Below are 19,641 nucleotides of genomic sequence, written 5' to 3'. Positions count from 1 at the left end.
TGAGCATATCTTAGCCCCAAATGTTTGGAGAAAGCAGGCAAGTTTATTCTAGCTTTTTTCCTCCTTTAAACCTTGTCAGAAGGAAATAGGATACATTCTGACTAAGCTCTCTCTCTTTGGAAATGCTCTCATTCTTAGTGGCAGCACAATAGACTTTGATTCCATTCCATCTTGAAAACCAGCAGAGTAAATGGTCACAGAAGAGCTGAAAAGCTTTTCACTGAACAAATTGGGCCTGTCACCAGAAAGATCTAACTTATGCAGTTTCTTTTTGTGTGTGAAAAAACACTTCTCTTTCTTCATTTCACAGGACAAGTTATCATATCCGGGTTGTTTCTGAGAATGTTATTACACGGATAAGAATTAGAGTCGTGTTATTCACACTGCAAAACTGTTCTCAGGAATGGCTTTGATATTTTCCTGGGAAAGCTCCAACGAGCCAAGGGGGAGTAAGAAAGAAAACAGTATATGTTTTTCTGTCTTGCTCGGCAGTTTTCACTGTATATTTGGCAGATAACAGTTTACCAGGGTAGGCCTAGCATGACCAGAGAAATTAAACAATGGTTAAACAATGAACAAAGCATGAAGTTACACCAGCCTTGTAAATATGTGGCTAGTAGATTAGGCAATATTAGGGAAATGATTAGAATGTATCAGACTGCACCTGCGCAGCATGTGGATAGCTCATGACCTATATGGGGATTGATCCACAGGAGCTAGTGAACCAATCATAAAGCATGTGATACCATGTAAAATAGAAGATGCCTGAGGCAGCCTGTTTTAAGAATGTGAATGTGCTTTGGAGTTGTGGTAACCCTTCACCCACCCCTAGCCTAGAGTCAGGTCAACTCAGCGTAGCTCTTTTGAATTACAATAAAAGGAATCTGCAGGACAAGTCTGAGTCGAGGTGAGTTCTTGGGAACTGGGAAGTTAATGTCTCAGAGGCAATGTCAGCAATCAGATATATACTAGTAATTCTCCAGATGATTCTGATTTGCTAAGCCCTATGTGGCAATGACCCAGAGAGCAAGAGAAATTAAGAAACTGATTTGTCCATATACTTACCTAAAAAATTGAGATGCAAAATGCAACATTCCAAATGGCCAGAGAGGTTAGCTCTAACACAACATAACATCAAATATGAAAGCAGAACAGATGTGGGAAAATAAAATAAGCATTTTTGTCTAAGTAGATACCTTTTGGCTCAATGATGTCATCATGATTCTGAAATCATTTCAACCTAACCAACTGATTACCGAATATTAAATGAAATACTATTAAATAAAGATCTCTAAACGCTTCAAGTCCTCCTATCATATTTTCCTCTAATATTGGTATGTTATACCAACATTCTTAAGGTATTCTTTACAATATTCTCATCTCAGGTTTCAGATATTTAATGTGCTTCTTGTAATTAAGTAAGATCTATGCTATAAACGATAACCCCATTAAAAGGATTAGAGTAACTTTAGGAAAATTGGATACACTGATGTAAATATAGGGTAACTCCACTGAAACAGTGTAACTAAGAGCAAAATTTGGCCACCTGATTAGCTATATAAATCTCATCATATAGTATCTCTGGTAAATTAGGTTACAAAATAAAATATTTTAAATATGTATAAATTTAAACATTGAACATCAACCCTTGGCAGAATAGACATGAGCTCACTGCATGTAAGTTTACAAAAGAGATAGCTAAGAGGCAACTTGATTACCCACAGAAAGAGGAGATATCTGATACTAGAGGGTTCTTTAATCTGACAGATAGAGGTATAACAAAATTCAGTGGCTGGAAGTTGAAGTCAAATTCAAACTGGAAATATGATGTAAATTTTTAAACAATAAACTAATTAATCTCTAGAACAGATTACCAAGGGATGTGGTAAATTCTCCATCATTTGGAGCCTTTAAATCATTACTCAATGCCCTTCCAAAAGAAGATTCACTGTAATTCAATTGCTAGTTGTGTGGGTAGATTAAGGAACTGCCAAATTAAATATAGAGCCTATTTTATGCAGGCAGTCTAACTAGATGATCATAATGGTTCTTTCTGGCATTAAAATCTATGAATCTACAAAATGACCATTTTCTCAAAATAAACCTAGCACACCTCATAGATGGCCCATTTTGTTTTAAAAAATAGATTCTATTTTCTCATTAATTCCTGGAAATTTATAGCCAATAGGAGTTAGTCTACATCAGGGATCTCAAACTCAAATCACCACAAGGGCCACATGAGGACTAGTACATTGGCCCGAGGGCCGCATCACTGACACCTTTTCATACAAAGATTCAAAAGCCCCCGCTTTGTCCCCGGCCCCGCCCCCACTCCACCCCTTCCATGAGGCCCCACTCCTGCCCCACCTCTTCCCACCCCTTCCCTTCCCCAAAGTCCCTGCCCCAACTCCACCCCCTCCCTGCCCCTATTCCAACCCCTTCCCCAAATCCCCACCCTTGCCCCACCTCTTCTCCACCTCCTCCCCTGAGTGCACTGCGTCCCTGCTCCTCTCTCCTGGAAAGTCCTAAGTGCCGCCAAACGGCTGGACAGGGGCAGAGATGAGGGCGGGGGGTGAGGGGAGCTATGGAGGGCCGCAGGAAATAACTCCATGGCCTGCGTGTTTCAGATCCCTGGTCTACATGGAAGTCACTGAGATTTCACTGGGATTTCCTCTGTGGCTTTATGAACAAAAAACATGTCTTCCCCATTTGATCGTGAAAATGAATTCACTATTTGCTCCTGAAATACATTATAAAAGCTTTCTGAAACACTTAAAATGTGTAGATAAGTCACTTATTCTTTTGACAAGACCGAGAAAGGATGTTTATACAACCTGTATTTTATTATGAATGTCAAGTATACTTCAATGAGGTTTCGGCTTATGGGAAAGAGATGCTTTGAAGTAAAGACCTTTCCACACACACATGTGGAAGGGCTGAAGAAGGCCTCAAAGACAGCAGAACTGATGTGTTTGGTGCGTAGGGTGCCCAACTGTGGAAAGCCAAGCAACAGGATTCTGTGCCTCTGGCATACATTGGGTAGCTGTTTGAGAAGCAGTCTCCACACAGCAGCATGGCAAAACAACACACATATATGTATTGTAGGCCAGAGCTACTAATACAGACCTGATGTCATGGATGTGGAAGCCCTCTACACCAACATTCCACACAAAGATGGACTACAAGCCGTCAGGAACAGCTAACCCAGTGACTAAACTTTGTGACTTTGTCCTCATCCACAACTATTTCACATTTGGAGACAACATATACCTTCAAGTCAGCGGCACTGCTATGGGCACCCGCATGGCCCCACAGTATGCCAACATTTTTATGGCTGACTTAAAACAACGCTTTCTTAGCTCTCGTCCCCTACTCTACTTATGCTACACTGATGACATCTTCATCATCTGGACCCATGGAAAAGAAGCCCTTGAGGAATTCCACCATGATTTCAACAATTTCCATCCCACCATCAACCTCAGCCTGGACCAATCCACACAAGCGGCCCACTTCCTGGACACTACTGGGCTCATAAATGATGGTCACATAAACACCACCCTATTCCGAAAACCTACTGACCACTATACTTACCTACATGTCTCCAGCTTCCATCCAGGACACACCACTCGATTCATTGTCTACAGCCCAGCTCTAAGATACAACCGCATTTGCTCCAGTCCCTTAGACAGAGACAAACACCTACAAGAGCTCTATCAAGTGTTCTTAAAACTACAGTACCCACCTGCTGAAGTGAAGAAACAGAATAACAGAGCCAGAAGAGTACCCAGAAGTCACCTACTACAGGACAGGCACAACAAAGAAAATAACAGGACGCCACTAGCTGTCACCTTCAGCCCCCAACTAAAACCTCTCCAGCGCATCATCAAAGATTTACAACCTATCCTGAAAGATGATCCCTCACTCTCACAGATCTTGGGAGACAGACCAGTCCTCACTTACAGGCAGCCCCCTAACCTGAAGCAAATACTCACCAGCGACCACACACCACACAACAAAAACACTAACCCAGGAACCAATCCTTGCAACAAAGCCCGATGCCAACTCTGTCCAATATCTATTCAAGTGACACCATCACTGGACCTAACCACATCAGCCACACCATCAGGGGCTTGTTCACCTGCACATCTACCAATGTGATATATGCCATCATGCGCCAGTAATGCCCCTCTGCCATGTACACTGGCCAAACCAGACAGTCTCTACGCAAAAGAATAAATGGACACAAATCTGGCATCAGGAATCATAACATTCAAAAACCAGTAGGAGAACACTTCAACCTCTCTGGCCACTCAGTAACAGACCTGAAGGTGGCAATTTTGCAACAGAAAGACTTCAAAAACAGAGTCCAATGAGAAACTGCTGAGCTTGAATTGATTTACAAATTAGATACCATTAACTCTGGCTTAAATAGAGACTGAGAATGGCTGAGTCATTACACTACTTGAATCTATTTTCTTATGATAACTATCCTTAACCTCTTGTCAACTGTCTGTAATTAACCATCTTGATTATCACTATAAAAGCTTTTTTCCTGATGATAATAGATCATCTTAATTAATTAGCCTCTTAGAGCTGGTATGGCATCTTCTCTGTATGTATATATATAGTCTTACTATATGTTCCATTCTATGCATCTGATGAAGTGGGCTGTAGCCCACGAAAGCTTATGCTCAAATAAATTTGTTAGTCTCTAAAGTGCCACAAGTACTCCTGTTCTGTTTAAGCAGGGACTGCTTAGGGCTGAACAGATATTCCATCCCCTGGGTTTGGGCAGGATTCTCTCTCCCAGACGCTAGCATAGGTCCTATTGATAATTGCCTGATACCAGAATTCAGTCTTAAATTCCGTTCTATTATGAAATGTACGTAAAATGCTGCAGTGATTCCCCTATGATATTTCATAAAATGTTTCATTCCACAAAGCAATAGAGAGAGTAAGAAATACATATAAACCAAAAGAGATCTCAAGAAACATAGTATATCACAGTTCATTCACGTGGACAGGATCACTCTTCTAGCTAAAATGCTAAATAAGAATAAAAAAGAATAAAAAGAGTAAAACCTCGTAACCATACTTCTTGCCTCCATTTTCTTTTTGCTAATGAAATCTACATTACAATATACATATGTTCACCAGAACTGGTCCTTGGCATTTGCCCCTATTTCTGCTGAAAAGTCTGTAATTCCGTGCAGCCCTCCAAATCTGGATTATGTTATTCATATTATTTATTATTTGTATTGAAAGAGCACACAAAAGCATGAGTCAGAATCAGGATCCTTGATCCTGTACCATTGAAGTCAAGGGGTGTTTTGTCAGTGACTCTACAAAATGCAGGATCAGGCCCTTATTTTCTAACCAATTCGTTGGAAGAATTTTTCTACCCTCAGGCTTCTTGTTATCCATTTATTAAAATAACTGTTTAAGATACACAGTAACAAGCAGACTTTGTAAACTCCTCAGGACAGGGGCTATCTCCTACTATAGGTTGGTACAGCACCTAGCACAGGAGGACCCCAGTCAAACTTGGGGTCTCTGGGCTTAATCCAGTTCTTATTAAAGTCAATGGAAAGACTCCAAGCTGCATCTTGCCCTCAAGATTATCATGGTACAAATAAAAATTTGAAAAAATATTTATGGAAACAATATTTTGAATATAAACACTCAGAAAACCTGGCTGACAAATCTGCGACAAGAAATATGCTACTTGGCTGGACAGTTGACTCTTGGTTTGGGTGAGTATTTTTTGCGTTGTAATGTGGTTGCTATAGACATAAGTTCCAGAATTGGCATGGCATTAGAACAAAAGCGGTTAGAGGATGTTATTTATGTTTACAATTAACGCTGTTTTAATGGATGGTACTTACTGAGATAATCTGTGTTAGTGTTGGGGTTTTGTTTTGTTTTTTTAAACTGTTGCCAGGAGCCAAATCTCAAAAAGTGTTGAGCATCTGCAGCTCAAATTGAACTCAGCTGGAGCTGAAGGGGCTCTGCAAGGTCTTAGCAATTCTTGGGATTTGGTCTTTGATCAGCAGGACTGCAGTGTACTAAGGATCTCTAGTGAGAGACTTCTATTTAATATACACCTACCCCGCTATTCCCCTGTAACCAAAGGTTATATTATTTCAGACATAGAGCTTTAAAAAAAAGATGATGCTTATATTAAATAACAAATCTTCACAGGGTAACAGCTGTAAGTCTTAAGGCAATAAAATGGTTAACAGCATGAGAGAAGGAGCACTAAACTCCACATTTATGCCTGCAGATGACATTGTCCTTTAGAATGTGCAATTTTGGGGGGCATTGTAAATTAAATTGTATTTTTTCCTAAGTGAAAATAAGCAAAAGATGATTTTAGTAGTGAAGATGTTGAAGCTAACTGAAAGATAACAATTGGCAGTAATCGAGAAATTAAGTTCTATTGTGGAAACTCTGATTAGAGTCTTGGACTAAAATTGAATTTTTCTACAGAAATCAAATTTTTCTGGAACAAAAAGCTTGAACAGAAAGTATAGTGTGTTCCAGTGAGATTAAAATAGAGACTCTAATTTGTTCCCTTCCTTTTTAAAAATCTGTTTCCTTTTATGTATCAGGTCAGTTGTTTGTGCTATTACAGGGTTCAAACTGGCTGCTAATTATTTCTTCAGGCTGGACCCTGTGCTCTTGAATTCAATGATAGTTTTGACACTGACTTCAGCAGAAGCAACATGTGGCTTCTACTGGCCCTTTATGCAGTTACAGACGGGAAATCAAAGTTAAGGCCCCAAAATCAGAGCAATGTGAAAGGTCTGACAATCTTGAATACACTCAAATATTTGCACACCAGCATAGGCTCTTGAGAGCTCTCTTATCTTTACAAATTGTCAACTGTCTGTCACCATTTTGCGCCAGATCCTGATTCCTGCTGTGGCCATTTTGCACCAGCTTGGTGTCCAAAGCCACCATAAAGGCAGCAGATCCAGCTCCCTGAGGATTATCTAACACAATGGTTCTCAACCAGGGGCCTGCGGCCCCCTGGGGGGCCACGGGAAGGTTTCAGGGGGTCCCCCAAGCAGGGCCAGCATTAGAATCCCTGAGGCCTAGGGCAGAAAGATGAAGCCCCACCACATGGGGCTGAATCCCAGGTCCCTGAGCCCTGCCACTCGGGGCTGAAGCCAAAGCCTGAGCAACTTAGCTTCAAGGGGCCCCCTGTGGCGTGGGGCCCTGGGCAGTTGCCCTGCTTGCTACCCCCTAATTCCATGCAGAAAACCAGTTGTTGTGGCACAGGTAGGCCATGGAGTTTTTATAGCATGTTGGGGGGGCCTCAAATGATGTAAAAGTGGCATTGCAGCTCCTATCCCCTTTGCCTTACAGCCCATGCCAAAAGGGGCGTGACCTAAAAGGCATGACTGGCAGGACAGATCCCTAGCTGATAAAACTACCCTAGCAGACTAATAAGCTTTTACCATTGTTTAGTCTGCAAGCTCTGTAGTGCTATGGGAGAAAGGTCTGTTGATATTTAATTGTAGGTCCAAATCCTGCCATCATTATACCCATGAAACTATTTTGAAAGCAGTGGAATTGCATGGACATAACTAAGGACAAAATTTGGCCTGCCCAATCTTTACTGATGATGTATGAGAAAGAAAGAACATACTGACTTTCAGATCTCAGACATGCACTTATACACACCTTTTATTTGTAAACTGATTGGGAGTCACTGTGAGACCAAAATAAAAATAAAAACACAAGAACCCACTATGCCTTTTTATAATCACTTTTCCATGTAAAATGTGGAACTGCACTTCAAAGGTTACCTACATCAGAAGAGTAGGTATAGAATGGATGGATTCAGGATTAGGGTACATGGGAAGGAAGCCTGTTACAGACTGATCCAGTGGAGTGAATGCTAAAAGTTAAGGAGACAGTAGTTAGCAATAGAGGACACTATTAGATGTTTTCTTTTACATTTTCTACATTTGAAAACATTCATTCCACAATGGTATGATGCCAGGGAAGTGCAAATAGCTAAGACCACTTACTCAAGTGAAGCCCTGTAAATTTAAAAGAATTAACATTAAATGGGCAGGTAGCAATCAATTCAAGGAGGCCTTTATTAAATAAGATCAGGCAGAGTAGGTGGTTAATGGGTGACAATCAATGCTCAGAGTATTCTGTACTTTGGTTAGTTCTACTCAGAGTCATGGTTGGAAGTTGACCACACCCTGCAGCTGAGATCTGTGTGAAGAGCTGGTCAAGTCTTTCTCCAGCCCAAGCAAGTTACTAATGAGGTGATCAAGTAGCAGAGCAGTCAGAAATGGGAATGGGAAAAAGCTTCAACTGACCACAGTTTATGAGAAAAACAGAGGTAAACTAGCATGAAAAGCAGCAACAGGATGGCCGGGAGCTGAGGGGTTACAATGTTAGACAGGCTCTGGAGTGGTAAGTGGAGATACATTAGGTACAAGGAGAACTGCAGATCATTTATTTCCAAAGTAGCAGGGAGGAAACTCTCTCAGTTCCTTCTTGTTTGGATGTTAGCAAACATGTAGATACTCTTGTGTGGGCCAGCAAACCAAGTCCTTCCATCTTCCTCTGATCCTCTTGGGTCAGGCCTGGAAAGTCAAATATCTACTTCAAGTCAGAAGGCTGTGTAGAATGGCTTTGATCTGACCCTAAAGCTCTTTAGATGGAAGTATTGAAAGCTTAAAAAAATGAAACTAGACTAAAATGGATTGCTATTATAGTACTAATCCATCATATTATAAAGAGATTGGTACTATAGTGCCACCACTTTTAATTATGTGGTAGATGTATTATGCCTAAAGCATCTCTATAAATTGTGCCCAGATAATCCGAAGATCTGGTTAATAGGCACAAAGTTGGCGCACAAGTACATCACTACTCAATGTGTGGTACACAGTCAAACGAACAGAAAAGGGAATACATCCAGCACCTGCTGTTTGAGCAAAGAAATAACTTCATACAAATAGGAGTCTGTTGCTACCAGAGACCAGTTCTACCCCAAGAATACTTCCAGTGTTGAAGTCAAAGGAACTGTCCTAATTTATACCAGCTGAGGATCTGGCCCTTTGAAAATATTATGAACTGGGAAAGCTTTGACATTTTATTTGTATTGTCTGACGAACCAAAACTGTTAAAGAGTTTACAAGATACTTGTAGGGCTGCAGTGAGTATCTTCCAATTTGCCTGAAGGTCACATGGATTTAACCTAAACAAAGAAGTGATATGGGTCTAAAATGCATTTGGGGGGCTAATGTTAGGCCTCAATATTATAATATATTTGTGGATACCTACCACTACGTGGAACAGTATAGAATCCACCCATGTGGATCTCATTGCAGGATAGGGGCATTTATGGCTAATGGAATCCAAAAGCACAACAGAATAGAGTGCAGATGAGACATAGAAGTGGAAGAAAAGATGAGTTTGTGACAGCTCCAGTATATCGGGTATGTGCAAAGATTATGGAGAAAAACCAGATTTTAAACATAACTGTACATTCACATTTATTTATAATCATAGGCCTGGTCTACACTAAGAATGGGGGTCGAACTAGGGTACGCAAATTCAGCTACGTGAATAGCGTAGCTGAATTCGAACTACCCTAGTTCGAACTACGTACCCGTCCAGACGCCGCGGAACTGAACTCCGCGGCTCCAAGGTCGACTCTGCTAACTCCAGCTGCCGAGGTGGAGTACCGGAGTTCGAACTAGCGCTTCCGGAGTTCGAACTATCGCGGCGAGTTCAGACGCGATAGTTCGAACTCCGGAAAGTCGAACTCACCGCGTCGACCCGCGCGGTAAGTGTAGACTAGCCCATAGAGGGTCAGAATCAATTCAACTTGAGAGGAGACATCTGTGACTTGTAGGTGCCAACTGGCTGAGGGGGTGTATAAGATCCCTACGTCTGATATATACATAACTTCCCCAAAGAGTGGCATTTCAGGTCTCTACCAAGAGCCAGTACAGGTCATTCTAATCACCTCAGGATGTTTGCACAGAAGCTAGTTTGAGAGAGATGGAAAATATTAGATTCCAAAACTTAAATTAAAACTTGTCACCCGAGTCGAGGCATGGGCCTAGAAGGGAATGTTTGTGTTGCTCGTGACCACTGGAGTTGGAGAACTGGTCCTTAGCAGGCATAGACAAGGCTTCCTCACACAAAGGGCAAGTGATAGCAAAGTGCCTCACAACCCTGGGTATCCCTGGGAAGGGTCACAACATCACATGCTGTATTTGTATCTATTTAATAAAGGAGAAAGAGAGTTCTTTGGTATTGCAGTCCATTATTTTCCTAAGGGGGCAATATCCTGCCTCTGTCAGCAGCCAACACCAGTAACTTCAGAGGAAGGTTTAAGCTGCAATATGCAACTACACAATAAACTTCCCACATGGAAATTTGTTCCTAACCTCCATCAGCTAATGATTGCTTCATGCTCTGAAGAATGAGGGTTTAGATCTCTTCCAAAACTCCTCTTTGCCAACTGTAGCACACCACCCACAGCTGTGTGGCTATGTAAAAAAAATAAAAAGTCTGGATTATAATACAAGCACAAGAAAGAAAAGTTAATTAAATCTAACTTTTAATTTCCTGACTTTTGTGCTATTATGCTAAACGTAATGTCACATTTGAGATTGGCATTAGCATGTAATTTCTGGTGTGTCTATTTAATAATAATAAAATAATAATAGAAAGTGTTTAAAGTATGGGAGGTGAAAAAACTAAGGCTGTCAAGCGATTAAAAAAATTAATCGTGATTAACCTCACTGTTAAATAATAGAATACCATTTATTTAAATATTTTAGATGTTTTCCACATTTTCTACAATGTCAAATTTTAGAGCCTACAAGTCCAATCAGTCCTACTTCTTGTTCAGCCAATCACTCAGACAAACAGGTTTGTTTACATTTGCAGAAGACAATGCTGCCTGCTTCTTGTTTACGTCACCTGAAAGTGAGAACAGGCATTTGCATGGCACTGTTGTAGCCAGCGCCGCACGATATTTACATGGCAGATGCACTAAAGATTATGTCCCTTGATGCTTCAACCACCATTCTAGAGGACATGCGTCCATGCTTATGATGGGTTCTGCTCAGTAACGATCCAAAGCAATGCGGACTGACGGCTGATCATTTTCATCATCTGAGTCAGATGTCACCTGCAGAAGGTTGATTTTTTGGGGGGGGAGTGTTTAGGGTTCTGTAGTTTCTGCATCAAAGTGTTGCCATTTAAGACTTCTGAAAGCATGCTCCACACCTTATCCCTCTCAGATTTTGGAAGGCACTTGTGACTTCAGATTCTTAAATCTTGGGTCGAGTGCTGTAGCTATCTTTAGAAATTTCACATTGGCATCTTCTTTGCATTTTGTCAAATTTGTAGTGAAAGTGTTCTTAAAATGAACATGTGCTGGGTCATCATTCTAGACTGCTATAACATGAAATATATGGCAGAATGAAAGTAAAACAGAGCAGGAGACATACAATTCTCCCCCAAGGTGTTCAGTCACAAATTTAATTAACACATTTTTTAAATGATTGTCATCAGCATGGAAGCATGTCCTCTGGAGCGATGACCAAAGCATGAAGAGGCATATGAATCTTTAGCGCATCTGGCACGTAAATATCTTGCAACACCAGCTACAACAGTGTCATGCAAACTCCTGTTCTCACTTTCAGGTGACATTGTAAATAAGAAGCGGGCAGCATTACCTCCCGTAAATGTAAACAAACTTGTTTCTCTTAGCGATTTGCTGAACAAGAAGTAGGACGGAGTGGACTTGTAGGCTCTAAAGTTTTACACAGTTTTGTTTTTGAGTGCAGTTATGTAAAAAAAATTTACATTTGTAAGTTGCACTTTCATGATAAAGAGATTGCACAACAGTACTTGTATGAGGTGAATTAAAAAATACTATTTCGTTTATCATTTTTACAGCGAAAATATTTGTAATAAAAATATTAAGTGAACACTGTACACTTTGTATTCTGTGATGTAACTGAAATTGATATATTTGAAAATGTAGAAAAATATTTAATAAATTTCAGTTGGTATTCTATTGTTTAACAGTGTGATTAATCACGATTAATTTTTTTTGAGTTAATCACATGATTTAACTGCAATTAACTGACAGGCCTAGAAAAAACTGAATCAAAATGGCTGAGAGAAGTCCTATGCAGTATAAAATAACTGTTTCTGTCTGGGGGTTGAAGGAGCGAGAGTCGTTCTTAAAGATCTGCCCTTCGTATTTCTGTCAACTCTGCTTACAGTGTGGAACATGATAAGATCATGCCAGAGGCAGGTAGGTAGCTGTTCACAGGAAAAAGAGGACGTTTATGGCAGTTAATTCCAGTTGAATAAAAACCTAGAACAAATTCATACATTTGTATCACAGATTTCTTTGGAGGTCACACAGTCTATATTCCCTCTCTGTAACAGAGATAATACCACTTCCCAAATACTTATAATTTTATCCTATGAAGTAGGAGAGTAGTTACCCATAAATCAAGTAGTCTAATATTTGCAGCAATAATTCACTACAGGTGCAAGAGTCCAGGCACAATTATTAGGGCTCCATGTCTGTCACAGAGGTTGCGGAAGTCATGGATTCCGTGACTTTCTGCAACCTCTGTGACTTCTGCAGCCACCAGTGTGGCTGACCCCAGCTGCTCAGGTGACCCCAGGGACAGCCACACCACCCGCTGCTGGAGCGGCTCTGCAGCCAGCCACACTGGCCACTACTTGGGCAGCCCTGGGCACCACCTGAGCAATGGCCGGCCCCTGGCAGCATTCCCCAGGAGGCCGAAGCAGCAGTTGTTCCACCGGCCCCAGCAGCAGCCCCCCCAGACCATGCCCCCGCCAGCTCCAGCAGCACCGCCGCCCTCTGGGATTTAGTCAGGGGTATTTATACTGTAAGTCATGGATAGGTCACAGGTGATAAACAAAAATTCACGCCCGTGACCTGTCCATGACTTTTACTAAAAACACCCGTGACAAAATCATAGCCTTAACAATGATTACACCTGCAAAAGAAGGTTGCAGGATTGACATTCATCAGATGAAAATCAAGACTTAAATGTATAATTCTAAGGTCTATGCTACACCGTGCTGCTTTATTGTCTGTCTCTCTTGTCCATTCATATTCAAATCAATGATCTCCACTCATTACTCTTCCTTGGCTGAAAAGGCTTCTACCAGCAAAATCATTTGAAACAATATCCTATTAAAATAAAAGTCCCCTCAACTTCCAAGAACAGAATACAATATTTAATTTTTCATATGTCTTTAAAATGATATGGCTACCAACTTACCCCATTTATATGTACTCTAAGTAATGAATTTCAATTCATGGTCAACAAAAACAAAATCAGTGACTCCTGAATCTCTGTCATAAACTAGCCATCTGCATAGCGGCAATAAATTCCCTGAGCAATTCCTCAGTAGAGATAGATGAGCACAGAACACCATGCTAAATAAGCTACACGCACCAAAACTTCTTTTTGTCTTTCAAAAGCTACCAACCAGTTCTTAGTCCTTTAATTCAACATGTGAAGTTCAAGGTTCCTAATTTAAGCTGTCCCACAGAGGGATATTTACACATACCAATCCGTACACTTACACAAGCTCTCATTGTAGTTAGTAAGAGTCTGCCTGTATGAGTGTTGCAGGAATCAGTAACTCACAGAGACAAAACTGTATCAGGCCACATCGCTCATTTCCATGGTCAAGTCCACAGGAAGAGTATAAAGAGGATGACGCTACTGTGTGGCTAGCCCAAAGCTCATGGATCCCCCAGTATTTGCAGAAAGCCAGGTACATGTTCATAGATGTCCTAGGTCTCTTCAAAGGCTCTGGAGCTAAGGTGTCTCCCCCATTCCTCTGGCTGACACCTTGGAAGCCATCACTATTTAAAATGAAGCTGAGCAGAGCATTTTCTAACATTTATGTTAGGAAAAAAACTGAACTATTACAGACAGAATAAATTCAGGCACAGATTCTTTGCTTGGACTCTATTCCTTGGTTTACAGAGGTGGTGTTTGTCTTATGCAATTGAAACGATTTGGTTCCCCTTGCCAGTTGCTGGCATTTTGAAGGCCTCCTGGAGGATTATTTTCCTTTATCTGCTTAATATTTTGAACAAAGTTCAAAAATAATTTGACAGCAAATGGAAAGCAAAATTGCACTGTGGAGCATCTGATTAGAAAACTATTTGAAATAGGATTTTTCCACAGAAATCAAATTTTCTTTCAGCAAAGACATCTTGATGATAAATTTAGTGAAGCATTACATATAAGTGAGTCTTTGCAGTGTGATGCCATTTATACTGGGAGGCAACATTGCCCAGTGGACAAGAAACTGGCCTGGGACTCAGGATAGCTTCTATTCCCAGCCCTGTCCCTGGCCTATTAGTGATCTTGGGCAAGTCATTTCACCACTCTGTGCCTCAGTTTCCCAGTGTGTAAAATGGGGGTAAATATTACTGACATCCTTTGTAAGATGATCTGAGATCTATTGATGAAGAGTGCTATAGGACACAAGTATTGTTACCGATAATTTCTCTTCCTTATTTCAATCCACTTTTGTTAGAATAATAGCCTGGTAAGATACTATACTTAGCACCCCCTGTGTAATGCTGCAAGCAGCCCTCATCTCCAATACCTCTTGCAGGCTAGCTGCTTTTCACTGAGTCTTTCATGGCTCAGCCCTCCAGCCAAGTCACAGAGTTCAGCCCTCTTCCAGGGAGGGAGCATCCCAACTCAAAAGAAACAAAATGCTAACCTTCCCCTCACACACAAAAACAAATGCCATCACGCATGCACACACACGCCAACAACCTCCGTACAGTCATCAATCCTTTCCCCGGCTCTGTAGACTTCCTCCTCACTCTGTCACACAGGGCTGCCTCCCAGGAGACCCAGCTCCTCCTGAGCCACTGACATTCAAAGCTTCTTCTCTGGAGTCTCTCTTCTCCCCAGCCAACTTCAGAAGTCCTCTCCCTGCATGGACAGTCTCAGCTTCTCTCTGCCAGCTCTTCTGTTGTTCCTTTCCCCCTTTGTTCCAGACCTTCTTCTATATCCCAGCTTTCCTAGCCTTGACCTACTTTCACAGGCCTTAACTCCCTACTCAAGGCCTTTACCCAGTCCTACCCTTCTCTCACCCTAGGGATGCTCCCTTCTTCCCAGCCTTCTCCTAGTCTGGCTAGGATCTCGAGGCTTCTCCCCCTTCCCATTCTATTCCCAGAGTGATAATAGACTCTCTCTGTACATCCCCTTTCTGCTAAAACTTCCTCTCTTTTAACCAACCAGCCTACTCCTGCCTAGCTAGGCTTCATGTTCAGTTAAGCCTGGCTCCCCCTCCGGGTGCAGCCTGGTATGTTAATTGTCTTCTCAGGCCCACCTTAGCCATTCAGGGCCTGTGTGGGATACACCCCCCATCACAAGCCTCAACATTGCAGCTCACCACTTTGCCTTGGGTTATTGATTGTTTTTTACTGTCTAATTATTTTATTGTGTAAGTGGTTCTCATGGACTCACTTTCTAGATGGAAAAATGTGGGGAGGGGTAAGGATACTTACAAGTTAAAAAGTATGCATGCCTTTAAAGCTCACAAAACACAAAACATATAGGCTTGAGCACCAACAAATGTTGAACTAGTTCTTTCAGAGATCAGACCTGTGAACCTCATTACTTAAGTTCCCTGACAGAAAGAAGGTGTCTTCCAGACATGATAAGTTCTATGTGCTATTCTTCAAGTCAGAAATAAAGTACAGAGCTCAGTACACAAATCCATTTACCTCAGAGTGGGTCCTTGGAATCCCTCTTGAAACTCTGAGGATTCCAATGTTTCCCTCTTAAACCAAAACTTTGCAAAGTAATGAGGATTTGCTTCCAGACATTTCAAATGGCAAGTATGTGCCTTCTATAATAGCTCCCACTCTGCCAGTGTTTTAATGTTATTTTCACAAAGTCATTTTAAACTATCAAAAATTTTCTCCTTCTTCCCACGGGAAATAATTTTGATGTGATGGGGGAGTAATAAATGATTAACTGTAGCATTCAACAACACGAGATGGTATCCAGCTGAATTAGAGCTTGTTCAACTCCTATATAAATCAGCGGATAAGTGCCTATCAGCTTCAACAAGTATGGGATCAGGAACCTTAGAAGTCAAATATCAAGTAGTGCAATGGATACAGTCTCGTGTATTATACTGAACATTTCATTGCAGCAGGAAGTTAATAATAAACACCAGTAAGTAGGCATTATTATAACCTCTCAGAGTGGAACTTAGTTAGAAGTTGCTTTTCCTATTTCATTTTATCCTCATACATTATGAAACAGCACTGCAGATAGAATGTCTACTTTTGATTAAACAGGGGTATGGGATCTTCAGTGCCTTACATACTTGTCATTACCTAGGTAATTACATTCGTTTCCTGCATAATCATTTTTTAAATTAAATGTATTCTGAGAAATATTTATTTGCCTGTTATAATGCAAGAAATATTTCTGTGATTTCTTTTTTAAGAAACAAAGTAAGTTAACATACCCTAGAAAGATTAAGATATTGGCCTGAATGCTCTTTTGCCTATACTTTTTATCTTGAAGGTTTAGATTATTGTAGCTGTTTGGCCAGTTGGTGCATGCAGCAGCAAGGACTGGGTCCAATATCTCAGAATTCCTCAAAGCAATACAAAATACAACCAGCTTGAGACCCTTCCCAGTAATCTGGGAAAACTAAACATCACCCCTGGACACCTCTAAGAGGCAATATTTCCCCACTCGCAAGCACTGGTTCTGGGTGTAAAATGTATTAAAAGAAATATATATATATATATATATATATATATATATATATATATATATAAAGAAATATTTAAAAAACGTATTAAAAGGAGAAACCACAGCATTAAATTTGGGAAAACACTGCAACAATGACTTGAAAGTACGCAACCAATAAGTAACACACCCACCTCACCGGATCTTGGGCAGTGTCCTTTTTCTCGGTTTCCCACCTGATGATGTGAAAGTCCAAGGGACGAATGTCTCTGTAGCACATTGCCACTCCCCGTTTCCCACCACTGCACCCCACTCACAGTTTGTTGTCCAAAGTGAGCAGCGTCCCCAGAGTTCAGGGATGCATTCATGTGGCTTTCCCACCTGCCCCTGAGGGAAGGTGTTTGAATGATGCTTCCACCTCTTCTCCTAAGTGTCTCTGCTGCTGCTTGTCATTGCTGTTGTCGTAGCCGCACAGCAGCCATGCTCTCTTCTGAGGTTCCACAACTTAGTCCAGTTCTCAATTAACTCACCTCTATAGTAATTTCACTGGGTAGGGGGAACCACTCTGCTGCTGTTGCTCCTTCTTCTGCATTGTCTTTTCACCACAATATTGTCGTCATTTCTTACCAGGTCTATCGTTCAGCCCCCTTAGATAAGCTTCTCAGTAAATTCAGCTATTAGTGATCACGGAGAAAGAACCACGGATCTCAAATGAGTCTAGTCATCTCTGTCTTTTAATGCTGGAGTGGAAGAGGGAATCAAATGGCTTCACACCAGGTAGGAACCCTGTCCACAACCCCTCTGAATCTTACCTGAATTTGGCATCTCTATCCCTGCTTAGCAAGTGAGGTTGCAGCTAGGGTGACCCCGTCAATCAGGCATGTTAGGTACTGTTCTGCTGCCCTTTATTCATACAATAAGAATAACAACATTTCGTTACCCCTGTATTCAGTACTAAAGTGAATTTTAACCCCAAACAGCCAAAGCTGATCAGATTGGCAACACAGAGACTGGGAATGGTTGGGTCATTACATTACACTAATTGAATCTATTTCCCTATGTTAAGTTCTCCTCACACCTTCTATGGGCCATCTTAATTATCACTTCAAAAAGTTTTTTTTCCTCCTGCTGATGATAGCTCATCTCAATTGATTAGACTTTTCCTGTTGTTATGCATACTTCCACCTTTTCATGTTCTCTGTATGTATAAATATCTCCTGTCTGTGTTCCATTCTATGCATCTGAAGAAGTGAGCTGTAGCTCACGAAAGCTCATGCTAAAATAAATTTGTTAGTCTTTAAGGTGCCACAAGTACTCCTGTTCTTTTTGCAGATACAGACTAACACGGCTGCTACTCGGAAACAGCTTTGTCTGCTGATCTCCCAGGAAGAGTAGGTCTGTCTGTGCAAATATAGTCTGCTCCTGGGGGCTTTTCCCCCGGTTCATCACTAGATGTCAGGGGAGAGCTCATTCAGAGCCTGCTTACTTTATTTTAAACCAGTAAGTGTACATCAGTGATGAAATTCATAGCTGCTTCTTTTAAACAATTTATTGATATTGGCAAAATGATCTTTTAAAATACAGTGTAAAGCATAAGACAAGTAGCCTCTGCAGATATGAGGGACAAATCTAGAGCCCGCAGGCAGCCTTTCAGAGGTGTTTTGCTCTCAGTGTCTTATAACTGAGTGTTTAGAAAGTCAGAAGTGATACAGAAACATACATGACAATCCAAGGGACTGTGTAAACACAACAATGGTGCTGAGGAGTTATTCTTCAGTTTGGGACTCACTTTAGGCTTCCACTAGTGTTTGGGGTTCCAGGTAGAATTTGTAATGATTTGGGTCCATTGACAGTTTTGAAGTTTTCTGTCATTTTGAAAGGTGGAAATTCAAAAGAGTTTTTATCTGTACCATTTTGTGCATGACTCAGAAATAGGCTCCTCCAACTTAAGGATGCAATCCAGAAAGAATGACATGTTTGGATCTGGGGTTTTAATATGAATTCCTTCAAAATTTGGAGTTTTGGGGGGAAGTTGGACTTGAAGTAGTGCTCTGGGTCCATTTTGACTGAATTAGCCAGTTACCAAGGCTTACAAGGTTATTCCACTTGTCATAACAGCAATACATATAAAAAGGCTGAGGTTCTTACTGTTCTTCCATTGTACTTACTGTATTTTCTATCATGTTGAAATGGAATGAGGCTCATAAACATTCTGAAAATATCACTACTCATAATAGTTATATCAACACTAGTACAAGGCTAGTCTGAAAATGGAATCAAATGGTATTTCCTTTCAGTGTTCCTTTAGGGAATTAAGATTAAATTTAGAAATACGGTATCATTAAAACAATACATGACATCATTTAGCTTTAATCTGTACAAATGACATAACATGCTCCTCTTTAAGGGAGGCGTACAAGTACAATCTCCTCTTTCTCATACACTTTTTTTACTGGCTCCCAACTCTGTAATCTTCACTTATTCAGAACAAAACAGGCATATGATATCAGGCATTAGAACTGAAGCTGCCTGGTATTAAATTATCAGTATTCACTGATGCTATCCTGCTGTTTATAAAAAAATTTACTGCAGCCAAACCAAAAATAATGGTTTATGTGATATCTGATTTAAGCCAGATCTTGGGATATAAAATAATTTGGTCCAAAACCAAGGTTCTTCCTGTTTCACAGCCCCTCAGCATTACTTAACAACTGGAAACTAAATTGAAAGAATACAAACATGAATTGCCTAGGGATGGAGTTGAACTCCAGTCTGAAAGATATACTGAAGGACAACTTTGGTCCAGTAATGCAGAACATAAATAGCGATCTCACATAAGATAGACGAG

The sequence above is a fragment of the Mauremys mutica genome, chromosome 8, assembly GCF_020497125.1.
Source record: "Mauremys mutica isolate MM-2020 ecotype Southern chromosome 8, ASM2049712v1, whole genome shotgun sequence".
Lineage (NCBI taxonomy): Eukaryota > Metazoa > Chordata > Testudines > Geoemydidae > Mauremys > Mauremys mutica.
Note: the sequence above shows the minus strand (reverse complement) of the source record.